Here is a 15,407-nt window from a genome sequence, read left to right on the forward strand (position 1 = left end):
CTGAGAAGTATTGATTATTCCCATCCCCAAGTTGTATCCACTTAGCTCTGGATTTCTGTTTAAGGGAACTTTCCTCAATATTTGACCATTTTTCTAAGTCTTGTACGATCTTTTTCTCCATCCTTGCTTTAGATAGCTTCATTTCTATCCCCTTGAATTCCTCTTTATTCAAATCTTTTAGGGGTGATTTTAGCATCCTCAATTTCCTCCATAGGTTCTCCATTGGATCAGTTGCCATTTGCCTGGCCCATATATCTTCAATAATGCTTCTGAACTTTGAATGGTCAGCCCAAATATTGAAGAATCTGAAGGGGGTTCTTGGTGTCCAATGAGTAGTTTTCAGATTGAATAGCATAGGAGTATGATCTGACAGTTGAGGAAGTTCATAAATGGTCTGCACATGACCCCATTGCATCAGCCAGTGATAATTGCCAAAAGCTCTGTCAATCTTACTACAAATTCTAGCCGTCCCTAGTTGTTTATTTGTCCATGTGTAGTAGGTGCCCCTCCAAGATAGTTCATTCACCTGTAATTCTTGAATGCATTCTGTATAATCTTTAATCTCAGCAAGAGTAATAGGATTCCCAAAACTTCTATCAGTTGTATATAGAACTGCATTAAAATCACCACAAAAGATCCAAGGCAATCTTGTTTTGTGTCCTATACTTCTCAGATCACCCCAGAGTGTCTTCTTTAACTCCATAGTGTTATATCCATATATCATTGTGCATTCACAAGTGAAGGTTCCCAGTACATCAACAATTAAATAGTGGATAAGTTGTGCAGAGGTTGTGATCTCAGTAACCTTGTAGACATTAGAATCCCATGTAATTCATATTCTTCCGTTTGCAGCATGCTGATAATTAGTGATAGTACCCCAGCCTAGACAAATATTCTGAGCAATTTTTTGATGATTGTGTTGCTTTACTCTTGTTTCTATATGGCCAGCCAATTTTATTTTTCTACTCTTCAAAAGGAGTTTCAATTTCTTTTGTTTATGCCATTTATTTATTCCCCTAACATTCCAAACTATCCAGTTCATTAGATAGTGTGGGATGGTCCTCCTTTTTTCGGAGGAAATTTACCCAATTCTCTCACCCCCCCAATGTTGCATATCAAACTTTTGAATCCATTCTTCAATGAAATTGAGTGCAAAACAGGGAAATTTGTCAGGTTAACTCGGGCTAGGTTGTGATGCTTCACTTGGTGGCTCTTGAGTGAGAGTATGAGCTTGTTCATCCTCACATATTCTGGTAGCTGTTGTTGCTGGTATGACTCCCTTATACTTCCACTCCTCAGTGACCTTCTTTGTAGCCTGTTGTCTCTTCTGATCTCCCTTGCCTGGAATAGGAGGTTTAGGTCGACAACAATGTCCTACCACAGAACATTGCGGACAAAATTTTGGCCTCCAATCATAAGTAACAACTTGTTTAATCTGCCTACCATTTGATTCTAACACAATGGTTTCATCAGGGAAGAGGTTAGAAACATTAACCTCTATCAACATTCGTGCAAACGAGATTCTGGTCTGTTTTGTTGTGCATTCATCAGCATACACAGGATTACCCACTGTACTAGCAATTCTACTCAGTGAGTCTTTACTCCAACATGTCATGGGTAGATTTGGGAATTTAACCTATAACGGAATTTCCGTGGGGAATTCTTTGCTGAGAGCAAAATCTATCGACCATGGCTTTAGTATGATGGGTTTGTCATTGATTGTATAAGGTCCATTGTAGAAAACTTCTTGCATATTCTCTTTGTTCTGGAACCGAAATATGTAATACCCCACTTCATGCAAGTATAGGTCAGGTTGAGCAACATTTGCCCAGAATTGCATCACATACCTCTACATTGCTTTGTACCCAGGGGTCTCTCCGATAAAATAGGCTATTAATGAGCAGTTCCATTTATGGAGTTCCTTATCAATCTCCTCTCGAGCAAGTTCAACAATCTGTTTTCCATCCACTATCTTAAGAGGGATATATTCTTGGTTTAACCCATTTGTTGCAGCTCTGTTTTTAGCAAATAGGTTAGTCCAATTCGAAGCAGGTGGATCTTCAATGGATTTATCAATGGGTTCAACTTCAACGTCAATTCTAGGACTGTCCAGCACTGTTCCATTGGTTACTGTAGCATCTAGACCCTGAGCTGATCGTGGTGATAAGATTGTGAGATCTGGCATTTCTACCACCGATTCAACCAGATCTGGTTACCTTGGCTCTCCACTATGCCTTAGCGAGTTAGTCATACGCTCTAAAAAAGAAAATAATTTTAATTTTTTTTATTTTCTCTCTTTTATTCCATTCTCACTCTTTCTTTTTATTTTCCATCCTTTTCAAAATAAGAAATTAAATAAAAATAAAATATTCAGATGATGATAAGTAACCAAATCCACAAATAAGATATTTAAGACTAAAATTAATCGTTGAAATAAAAAAAATCACTTGTGAGAAGTATCAAAAAGAAAATTAAAATAAATAGTAATACTATTTTTTCATAATTTTTAAATATATATAATATACTTAAAAGAAAAATAAACGAAAAGTACTATATATAAAATAAAAAAAATTTAAGGTAAAAAAAAATCAATCAATTAACCACTCTATGTAACAACCTGATTCCGTCGTTAGGGAAAAGCCAATAGAAAAAGAATTGGGGCCAGAAAACTTTTGAGTACTAACTTGAAATTTCCTAGCCTACTCCAGATTTGGATGAAATCGGAGTCAGGCGAGTCTAGAGAAATTTGGTAACAATTGGGTTAACTAATTATGATTTTAATCAGATGGTAGATAACTAAGACGTTGAGGAACCCGTATGACTTTACGAAATTTGAATTCGGGCGAGTAGAACTCTCGAAACTGATCTTAGCATGAACGGGTTTGTTTTGAGTGTTATGGGATGAAGGTGTTTTGTGAAATGGGGGCTTGGAATTCAAATTCCAACATTCTATCTCTGTGCATGCCGCTATAGCGGGATGGGTCCCGCTGCAGCAGGATAGGCGTGACTTAAGTCAGAAATAAAACCCCAAAAATGTTTTATTTTGCATTTTTTGACTTTGAGAGCTAGGAGACGACCTCAGACGAGTTCTTGAGAGTTTTCACCATTCTTGAGGCTAAAGGTAAGGTTTTCACTCCCCCAATCCGTGTTTCAATCCGTAGAACTTAGTTTTTTGGGTAATTATTGATGGAGGAGGGTTTTGATCAATGAATTATGGTGGAAAAAGCCCTAATCTGGGTGTGGGGATCATGGGTTTGGTATAGGTTATTGAGTTCGTTATAATTCGGATAATTAGACCTTTGATTGTTGATCCTTGCGTATTAATTGTTGTTTGTAGACCTAGACCTAGCGGAAAAAATTCAGAAAGGGAAGATTTAAGTGCCTTAGGGGATTCAAGCTTGGATTCGATGTAGGTGATTGTTGTGATTTCATGTTGGTGTGATATATGTTTTGTATTTGCTCATTATAATGCATGTATGTATGCGAATGTTGCATTATTGATCACCCTAATCGTAAATGAGGATAATTGAATAATTGTATGTCATGAATCATGATTTGATTGTTATGATTATGAGAATGGACTTGTGATTGTGATTGTGGCTTGTTGAATGGATCGAATGTTGCGTTTCGACACACTAACTTGGATCGGTTGCCACGTTCTGGCATAAATATGGGATCGGTTGCCACGTTCCAGCATAAAAATGAGATCGGTTGCCACGTTCTGGCATAAACATTAGATTGATTGCCACGTTCTAATATAAACATTGGATTTGGTACCACGTTCCGGTATGCTAACAGTTTGGTGTGGGTTGCATGAGAGGACCATTGATTTGGCATAACTATATATCCTGATAAATGTGAAATTGTTCGTTGTTCATAAATGATATCGATATTGTGTATATTCGGTGTACGCATGTTATTATATTGTTGTAATGACTTATGTATGTTGCACTGAATGAGATAGTCGCGTGATCCTACCATTACATTATGGTTGTTTACTGATACTGCACTTGTTCTTTTTTTGTTGAGTACAGGCCATCTTCAGGTGACTATTGATAGACCTCAGCTAGGTGACTATTGAGCGTGATCGGATTCAAGGTGAGCCAGTTCTTTCAGGCTGCTATGGATCTTTCTTGTTTAAGTCCACTATTTTCAGACTCTTACTTTTGTTTAAGCTATTGTTTAGTTTCGGGGTGTTACCCCTTGTTCTTAGACTTGTCGATAGTAGAGTTTGGTACAATGACTTTTAGGTTCTAGGGGTTGTTCTTCCGTATTAGTTTGGTTAGTTGTTTGTTAAAACCTTAGAGTTTATGGGGACTCCATTTTTTTAGCCATTTAAACATGCTTATGTATCTTTAAATGCCTTAGTTTTCATAAAATTTGTTTGTTTATGTTATAGTAATGGTTCTTCCACCGAAGGGTTTATGTGGGTGCCAATCACGATGGTCTGGGTCGCGACAAAGTTGGTATCAGAACCTTAGGTTCATTGATCTCATTGTACCAAAATGAGTCTAGTAGAGTTTTGCAGAACGGTATGAAGACGTTCGTACTTTTCTTCAAGAGGCTATAGGACTTTAGGAAAAACTCACTTCTTTCTACTTCTTCGTGCTATAACTTGAATCCAATTGGTATCTGGGTGATATAAATTAGTATCTTTCCTATGTCACTCTATGGTCCGAACTAGAGAAACAAAAGTGGTAACACCATCACTAGCAAGAGAGGATATGTATAGACTAACGATAGTTGAATAGGGTCATCTATGGAACAAATTAATTCAGAAATCGGGCTTGTATGTGAGTTGTAACTTGAAAACTGTGAATGCATGTTTCTTGTTACCTAAATTAACTATGAATGTGGAAGTTGTATTTTCTTGGATGTGATGATATGATCATGTGCATAATAAGTGTGGGTCTGAATTTTGATATGTGCAATATGTTGGTTGAATTGATTGAAACTATGCAAGTCGTAACTGCTGAGTATCGTGAAACTTGTTGTGAAAAGAAGGTCACGACTAATTAAGTTCGATGCAAGGGTCTAGATAATGTACGAGGTGATTCGTAAGAAAAATCTGGACGTGTCTTGCGCTGGAGTAATAATCGTGTGAGTGTCTGGGTGTATCCTGGGATGTGTGGGTTATGGTGTGGAGTTAAGAATAATGAGTTGGATTGTGTATCGCTGGATTGACTCGTGGTAGACAATGATTATCCTAGTTTAGAGGATTATCCTAAATTGCTCGGTAAAGCTGAAAACCGTTGGGGGATTTAGAAAAGAGAAAAACCCCAGAAAAATTTATTGCTTGGGTACTGTTTCCGTCTGAGCCGCTGGGGAGGAATTTTTCCGCCAGCGCGAGGCCGCCAGAGCGGGACTGGGCGAGACAGAACCTCAGCCCTGTCTCATCTATTTTTTCCCCAGGTCTCCTTATAGAACCCGAATCGAATCCGAAATAACCCCTGCAATCTAAACAGTGTTCAACAATCGAGGATATACTATAAAACCTTATAATAAATTGAATGCTGTCAAAAACAGCAGAAAAACTAGCATCCATGTGCTTATAAAAACAAAAGGGGTGTGCAAAATTTTTGAAATGTGAATTTTGGTTGACTTCGATTGTCTTTTTGGGGGATGTAGTTTCAAAGTAAGGGGTAATGGTAGATCCCCAAAAAATTGAAGCAATCAAGAATTAGGTCCGACTTAGTTTTGAGACTGAAATTAAGAGTTTTGTGGGGCTCGCTAGCTACTATCGTCGCTTCTGAAGGGATTAATGTCAGATTTGCAAATTCAAGTTTATAGGTGACAACATTCAAGAAGTTTTGGTAAGGGACGGTTAGATAATGAACACCATTACTTTGGAAAATGCATTTAGTATTGTTGTCATAACATGTGTGGGTTGTTTAGCGAATTATGAAATTAAGTTATGTCAATTAAGGTTAGAACTATACTACGATTTCATGGATTGATTGTATATCAAAGAGGTTGCCTGTCAAGATGACATGACTCGGTTTTATGCTTTTTCAGGCAAGACCGAGTTTGAGGTGAGTGATGCAGTGATCACAAGTAATGTTATTGTTTGTAACCGGATGACTATTGTTTTGTTTGATCCGAGTTTCACTTATTCATGTGTCAGTTCAATTGCCTTGAGAATTTATGTGGTTTGTGATGTACTTGTTGCCCCCATCCATATTTCTACTCAGTTGACGAGTCAGTCACAGTCACCCACGTATATCGTGTTGTCCTGTTGTCCTGTTGTCCTGTTGAATTTTCAGATTTGGGTTGATTTGGTTATGCTGGATATGAATGAGTTGATATAATCTTAGGCATGACTTGGTTGTCCTTCTATTATACCAAACTTAATTGTAATAATAAGTCGGTAACTCTAGAGGTCCCCGGTAGGGAAAGGTTAGAGTGGGAAGGGGGTACAAGCCTAAATCAGCTAAGGTCATATCTTTCGTGCGGGGTAGGAAACTGGTGGGGCAGGATTGTTTGGCCCAATTGGCTCATATTCGAGATGTTGAGGTCGAATCTCCCTCTATTGAGTCTATTCCGGTGGTGTCAGAATTGAGAGAGCTTGAAGCTCAAATCCAGGAGCTTTTTGATTTAGGTTTCATCCCTCCTAGTGCTTCCCCATGGGGTGTTCCTGTCTTATTTGTTAAGAAGAATGATGGTAGTATGGAGACTGGTGATTTTATCTTAAGCTATAAAAGAGTGGATTGATACCGGAATGACAAGCGTATGAATAAAGAAAGTCCCATTGAGTATACTTGGGTGACGAAAATCTAAGATTGTAGTAAGAAAATGCGTATAAAAATTGGGTTGGTCCTTTGATTTTGATGAGTATACCTGAGTTTAAGGTGTCATGTTGAAGAAAAGGTTAACTTCGTACTGATAGTCAAGGTTGACTAAGCGTAATGGTAATAAGAGTTCGTGATAGATTATGATGGGATGCAACTATATAACAAGATTGTTGGTTAAGCGAATTTGGTATAGTAATTACGGCTTGTGAGCATCCAAGGTCGTGGTTTTCTAATATTTGGTGAATGACGTGGTTGTATGGCAAGTTTTCAGAGATGGTGGGACCCCACTCGAATAGAATTTAAAAAGAGCTAGAGTCATAATGAAGATAAATAGTAGGATATAGTACAATCTTGAGAGAGAGGCGAGAGCAAGGATATTTTGTTTGAGTGCAAAGGCTGAAGAGATATCTTCAGAGGGGTAGATAATTGGGTTCAGAGACGTGTGATTTCATTCGTTTTGTTATGGCTATGGTAATAGTGTCACAAGTCCGTCAGATAGGTTGAAAACTATTGGAAAGGACTTGTGGAAAGAGTGGACAGACATTAGCTCGAGTGTGATGATGAGTGCTTTGTCTTAGTTTGAGTTAAGTAATGAGTACGATTGAATTTTTAGCGAAATATATTGTAAGATTGATGGAGATGCGATCAATGATAAGCGAAGATCCATGAATTCATAAAAAATTTCAAGGAATAAACTAATGTTGATAGATAATGGGATTGTGTTATACGGTTGAATTTACAATTCATGTTTTTCATTGTAAGTCTACATTCGTGGTGAGATATGTTAACAAGGTATGAATTGGCAAGGTGAGAAATGATCAATTGTACCGGTATTGAGCATTTGAAAAGACTTACATCTGGGTTGAGTCGTAAAGTTTATTACTATTGATTGTTAAATGCCTAAAAAAGGTTTCATTTAAAAAGTGTTGGGTTATAATAAGGTAAATGTTCGGACTGTTATGATGATTGTTAGTATTGTGAGTATGATTCACTAGCTATGCTCTCGTGTGTTTTCACTTTTGTGGGTGGATCCCTAGTGGTGGATCAGGGGTACTAAATCTTGCGATGCTCTTGCTTGAGTGGGAAGATTGGGAAGAGTTGGTTATTTCGAATGACATAATTGGTGTTGTCTTGGAGTTGTTAAAAGTATTTTAGTGGTTCTACATGTACCACCTTACTTATGATAGTTCATGGAAGAGCTACCATGTGTAATTATGGTTGTCCGACAATCTTAATATTCATGTAGTCGTCAAGGTCATGTATTGATTATGTGTGGTTGAATGTGGGGATCATTGAATCCAATTCTACTGTTCTTAAGAGGTAATCTATAATTACTAAATCTAGCATTTCGATAGTGTTGCTAGAGGGTTTGTATCCTTAGACATATTCCTCAATAAGTATCTGATGTCTAAAGACCAAAATTTTGTAACTTAAGCTTATGGAAATTTATGTTGCGAGAAGAAGATGTTGATAAGAATTAAGAACTATGATTGTTTGGATATTATGAGTGTGTGTTAGTTGGTTCAGGTTCACTGCTATTTATATCGAGTATTGACTTGGAATTTTACTATGCTTAAGCGCTAAAGGATTCGTCCAGAAGATTGTGTCAAGGTCCTTGATAGCATGTTGTAGACGTGTGTACAATCAACTTTGGTGGTTGTTGGGAATCTTTTTTTTTTGTTAGTTAAGTTTACATACAATAATTTTTATCACTCGAGTATTGAGATGACTTCATTGAGGCATTGTAAGGGAGGATGTGTAGATCATGTGGTTAAGGTTGGAGATGTGATGGGGTAATGAGATTCGGTAAGAAGTGCATGCGAGACAAGTATCCCAAGTAATTCGATGATTCAGATACTACTCTACCCTTACTTTAGCTAGTCTTTCCTAGTTGATCACTCCGGGACGATTGATGGGTAAATTGGTATCTATTGTAACGACCTGATTCCATCGTTAGGGAAAAACCAATAGGGAAAGAATTGGGGACAGAAAACTTTTGAGTAGTAACTTGAAATTTCCTAGCCTAGTCCAGATTTGGACGAAATCGGAGTCAGGCGAGTCTAGAGAAATATGGTAATAATTGGGTTATCTAATTATGATTTTGATCATATGAGTAGATAGCTAAGACATTAAGGAACCCGTACGACTTTACGGAATTGAATTCGGGCGACTAGAACTCCTGAAACTGATTTTAGCGTGAACGGGTATGTTATGAGTGTCAAGGAATGAAGGTGTGTTGTGAAATGGGGACTTGTAATTCAAATTCCAGGATTCTGTCTCCGTGCATACCGCTGTAGCGGGATGGGTCCCGCTGTAGCAGGATAGGCGTGACTTAAAGTCAGAAATAAAACCCCAAAAATGTTTTATTCTGCACTTTTCGACTTTGAGAGCTAGGAGACGACCTCAGACGAGTTCTTGAGCGTTTTCACCATTCTTGAGGCTAAAGGTAAGGTTTTCACTCCCCCAATCCGTGTTTCAATCTGTAGAACTTAGTTTCTTGGGTAATTATCGATGGGGGAGGGTTTTGATCTGGGAATTATGGTGGAAAAAACCCTATTCTGGTTGTGGAGATCATGTGTTATTGAGTTCGTTATAATCCAGATAATTAGACCTTTGATTGTTGAACCTTGCGTATAAATTGTTGTTTGTAGACCTAGAACAAGCGGAAAGAATTCGGAAAGGGAAGATTCAAGTGCCTTAGGGGATTCAAACTTGGATTCGAGGTAGGTGATGGTTGTGATTTCATGTTGGTGTGATATATGTTTGTAATTGCTCATTATAATGCATGTATGTATGCAAATGTTGCATTATTGATCACCTTAATCGTAAATGAGGATAATTGAATAATTGTATGTCATGAATCATGACTTGATTGCATGATTATGAGAATGTACTTGTGATTATGATTGTGGCTTGTTGAATGGATCAGGTGTTGTGTTCCGACATACTAACTTGGATCGGTTGCCACGTTCCGGCATAAATATGGGATCGGTTGCCACGTTTTGGCATAAACATTGGATCGGGTACCACGTTTCGATATGCTAACAGTTTGGGTGTGGGTTCCAAGAGAGGACCATTGATTTGACATAACTATATATCTTGATAAATGTGAAATTGTTCGTTGTTCGTAAATTATATCGATTTTGTGTATATTCGGTGTATGCATGCTATTATATTGTTGTAATGAATTATGTATGTTGCACTGAATGGGATAGCCGTGTGATCCTACCAGTACACTGTGGTTATGTACTGATAGTGCACTTGCTCTTTCTTTGTTGAGTACAGGGCATATTCAGGTGACTATTGATAGACCTCAACTAGGTGACTATTGAGCGTGATCGGATTCAAGGATGAGCTAGCTCTTTCAGGCTGCCATGGATATTTCTTGTTTAAGTCCACTCTTTTCGAACTTGGAATTTTGTTTAAGGTGTTTTTTAGTTTCGGGGTTGTACCCCTTGTTCTTAGACTTGTCGTTAGTAGAGTTTTGGTACAATGACTTTCACGTTCTAGGGGTTGTTCTTCCGCATTGGTTTGGTTAGTTGTTTGTTAAAACCTTAGAGTTTATGGGGACTCCATTTTTTTGTAGTCATTTAAACCTGCTTCTGTAAGTTTAAATGCCTTAATTTTCATAAAGTTTGTTTGTTTGGGTTATAGTAATGGTTCTCCCACCGGAGGATTTGTGTGGATGTCAATCACGACGGTCTGGATCGTGACACTCTAAGCTCTAGTGGTGGATCCAGGATTTAAAGTCTGTGGGTGTCAAATAGACTTATCGATTAAATTAATTTTATATTTGATTGAATTATTCATCTTTTCGATATATATCATAAATCAATCAATAAAATATAAATAATAAGATATTACACTTTTATTGAGTATTTAATCAAATAAAAGAAAAGTCAAAGAAGTAATAATGTAATTAATTTAATTTAAGTCAATAACAATTATTAAAAAAAAATAAAAAATTGTGCCAGCTGTTTTTCCTTAAAAAAACATGCTTGGAGCCTTTTTTTTCTTAAAAAACATATGCAGCAAAGTTCTCAAAAAAATAGGTACAAATGGGATTCGAACCCGCAACATCAGCCTTCTAAAGTTGCCCTCCTACCTTGGCACCACAAGCCAATTTTGTTTTGGTGGTGGCACGCTTTATATTTATATAAATATTATATATATATATACCTATGTATATATAGAGTTTCCGTCGAAGTTCGGGGGTGGCGTGGCACCCCCACAGCCCTTCACAGATCCGCCACTGCTAAGCTCCTCAAATTTGCTTTTATATAATTAAAAAAGGCATATTTAAATGTTTGATCTTTATAATGCTGAAACATGTGGGTCATGTACAAATTAAATCGATCAAAATGCATATTTAAATGTTTGATCTTTATTAATGTCACTTTTGTTTGATAGTGTAAATATTATTGAATGATTTTTTGATGTTTCACCAGATGAGTTGGTTTTATTTAATTAGTGTAGACAACTTATCTTATTTCCAGAGGACATTGTAGTCATATTTGCCCCTGAATAAATAAACTCTTGTCATTACTTTTTTTTTTTTTAACTTTGATTCTTATTTTTTGTTCTTCTTGCCCAAACTATTTTGATGGGTTCGAAAGTGAATAGGGCGTAATGCGAAAGCTTACCATTATAAATCATATGATTGATAAATCAGATGACAAAAATTTTTACTAAAAATTAAAATATTATCATATGATTTGACCAATTGGCCTAAATATTTAAAAACTAATAAAAAGACATTAAAACTGTAGAGAGAAAATCTCTCCATAAACAAAACTTTCTAAATGACTACATTGTAGATTCTGTTGTTTTCGTCATGAGAATAAAAATCTTCAATTTATAGGATTCCAGACTTTTCCTCTAAGGAAAGAATAAACCAAATATGGAAAATGAATTATATTTTTCTTTCAAGAAAAGTTCAAATATTATGGTAATACTCTGATTTTCTTTTAAAGAAAAAGTAAAAACTTAAGATATGGTAAGAAAATCAGGGCAAAACCCTAACATTTGCCCTAACACTATTTAGCAAAATAAGAAAGAAACTTTATCGACCTTAATTTACTTGTTTATAATCATATTTTTACAAATTTAAATGTTATTTGAAAATAAACAATTTTTTCGACAAACAATAAGCTATATGATAATACTGCAAAGCCACTTGACAAATTTAAGATAACATTTGTAATATTATGTAATAAATCTAATTTAAATTTAAAGTTGAGGTTTTAAATTCAAAAGATTTAAAATTGAAATTGGAAGATATATAACTAGATATCACACGTAGTAAATATCATGCCCGATCGAAGTATCAACTGAATCAAACCCCCAATTCTCAGGACACAAATATGACCTGGAAACTTGAGAACCTCATTTGAGTCTAAGATAACCTGACCAATATCACCCACTAACACTCGATCTCGAAGTGTTCTCTTTTTACTTGGATATGTAGGAAGGAAGAAAAATGCATATTTTCCATCATATGCATTAGATATTCTACCAAATGCATGTTGACAAGAAATGATTTTTATTGATAGGAGGAAAAAACATTGTCTACAAGTCATATCTTGAGATTAGTCACTTCACTTTTCCAAGCATAGCAGATGGACTCAGCACCTAACACTGAATTGGTCATCGATTACCAACTAGGCCTAGGGGCATAATACATGAATGAATTGGTTTGGGTTTCTCAAATATTAAATTAAATTATTTATGTCAAATTTTTAAATTTATAAACCAAATTAAATTAATAAAATTTGGGTTATTCAACCTCGAGGTTTTCGGGTTTTTTCGATAAAAGTACTCATACAAACACATATTCCATTTGTCCAACAATAGTTGTCTTCCATTCACTTGACACATAAATTAAAAAGCAGTAAATGATAAGGGTAATTTTACCAAATCACCTTTATTAAATATATGTCATCTAACTATTGAAAAATGAACAGTATTTAATAGCAAGGGTAAAAATAGACACAAAATGATAAATTATTCATTGGTTTTATAAACTGAACAAATATTAATGAACACCCCAAAATAGTATAGTACAAGTAAAGATGGACAGAAGGAGTAATTAACTTGTGCTTCAAATATTTCTTTAGTCATACCAAAATATAATTATCTAAGGTATTTCTTAAGAAAATAACACAAAATATGAGGTTAGTGATGACACTAAAATATTCAACAAAAACTAATAATGAAAGCGCATAAAACAAATATTGCAAATTAATAAGTCATAATGAAAATAAAAATAATTTAAAACTACTAAATCATGCTAAGGCCTCATAAGACGATCGAGCTTGCGATTACAATAACAAGATAAGAAGTGAGTATAACAAGGACTTTACTAGACATGCAATGATGTAAAACAACGATAAAACACAAACACTAATCCGACTGAATCCCCATAAGCTCGACGAGTACACTTAAAGGCTATACTATAAAGCAAAATTCTGAAATGAACACCAACTCTCGAACCTAGCATCTCCCGAAATCTTATGTTGAAATTAAATAGCTAGTTTTTCCTGAAATCTTACATCAAATAGTCTTATCGGAACCTAAAATGCCCCAGAATGTTATGTCGGAACGACTAGTCCTCTCTGAAATCTTATATATATGATCCATTTTTCAAAAACATGTATAATACAATTTATATCGACGAGAAATGGTTCTATATGATAAAAAAAGAAAGAGACTTACTACTTGCTACTAGGTGAAGAAGAGCCGTTACGCACTTGCAAAATCATAATCCAAAAAATAATATTTATATACTCTCATCACACAAGAGGTAGCAAAACTCAGGTCGTTCAATTTTCATTCAATAGGATAATGAATGAACACATATTCAAATTTATTACATGATGTGCTCAACTATATAGGCAAAGACATTTGATCACATCGTGGTTACAATGGCGAAAATGTTTAATGTAGTTTCTTTTATATTTAGATGTAATATTATCTAATTTATATTGGATGAACATAAGTAAATTAATATTGACAAATCAAAATTTTCTGATATATATGTTTTTTGTATTTCTTCATTTTCAAATTCTTCTTCTCCTTCTTTAGAAAATTTGTTCAAATCAAACCTGTATTATGCCGTTGTAACTTTGATATTTGTATCTTTCACATTCAGTTTTAAATCTTGAACCTTTTATCCAAAATACTCCAGCCTTCAACTCTAATAATATTAGAACTTTCAAGTTTTTTTTTTTTTTTTAATATAAGGTCGTATCGGGGGATTCTTAAATTGTTCTTAGGTGTTAAGGTCAATTATTTGGTGTGAGAATGATTTTGAATATGAATTAAGGTTGCTAGAATCCCCCAGCACAAAGTTGAGTTGAAAGCTTCTTTACCGATTAAGTTTTGATAGAAGATTCTACTTAGGTCAACTTCAAACAATCATATCTCTAAGCAAATAATTAATTAGATAGAGCATGGTTTATCAAATTAAAGATCTATGGGTCTTCTTTCCAACGCCACCAAATTTGCTTTATTCAAGTTTGAAGTAAAAAGTTATGACTGTTTTACCAGAGACTACCACAACTGAGTTTTCTGAGTCAGTGAACTACGAGTCACTTCTACGAGTCGTAGATAGAGCTACGACCCGTACTGTTGACTCATGGAAATAATACTGAAAGTCATCACCCTCGTGGATCAGCTCTGTCTGTTGGAGTTGCTGAAGAAGATTGGACTATGTTTTCCCCATTACCCTGCATATTCTTAGGGGAATATCTCATAAAATAACCCGTCTGACCACACTTGAAGCAGCCATTGGAGCCATCACAACAAAATCCTAGGTGGTTCCTACCACACTTAGCATAGGTGGCGGTCCAAGTAGCCCCTTGTACCACACTACCATGAGACTGAGTTGCTTGAGCTCTGAAATTCTGATTCCGGTGGTCAATACTGTTACTTGGTGCATGTCCACTAGCTGATGATGAAGCAGGTCCAGATGATATCTGCTGAAACAACGACCGATTCCTATTTCCAGTCTTTTATTGACCAGACTCTTGCTGTCTTAGCTTTTTTGTTTTGAAACTCTTCTCTGGCCTTCAACTTATCTTCTTCAACCTGTTGCCCGTGAATCATGAGCATGACTATGTCCATGTCCCCTAAGAACATAGCGGCCTTACATTTCTTATTAGATAGGCGGGATCTCCCGAACACGAACAAGCTCATCCTGCTCCTCATGTCTGCCACCATCTCCGAAGCATCGCGGGATACCTCGGTGAACTTGAAGCTGTACTCTTGCACACTCATAATTTCTTGTTTCATATTTAAAAACTCTCTCAGCTAAGTTTCTCTTAGCTCTCGGGGAAATAAACGCCCCAAGAAAGCATTCTCAAACACAACCCAGCTCAAAAGTGGTGCTCTCTCTACCTTGTTTTTTTTTTCCACTGGTCATACCAAATGTTAGCAATGCCTTTGAGTTGGTAAGAAGCCAATTCCACACGCTCTGGCATCAGCAACATCCATAACTCCTCGACAAAGTTCTCTGAATCTTCAGTGACCTTCGACCCTGTGAACTCTGGGATTTATCCTCAAAACTCAAGACCTCTAGATGTATCAACCACATCCTGATGAGTCACTCCTTGTTGA

Source organism: Solanum tuberosum, unplaced genomic scaffold, assembly GCF_000226075.1.
Source record: "Solanum tuberosum cultivar DM 1-3 516 R44 unplaced genomic scaffold, SolTub_3.0 scf00151, whole genome shotgun sequence".
NCBI classification, from domain to species: Eukaryota; Viridiplantae; Streptophyta; class Magnoliopsida; order Solanales; family Solanaceae; genus Solanum; species Solanum tuberosum.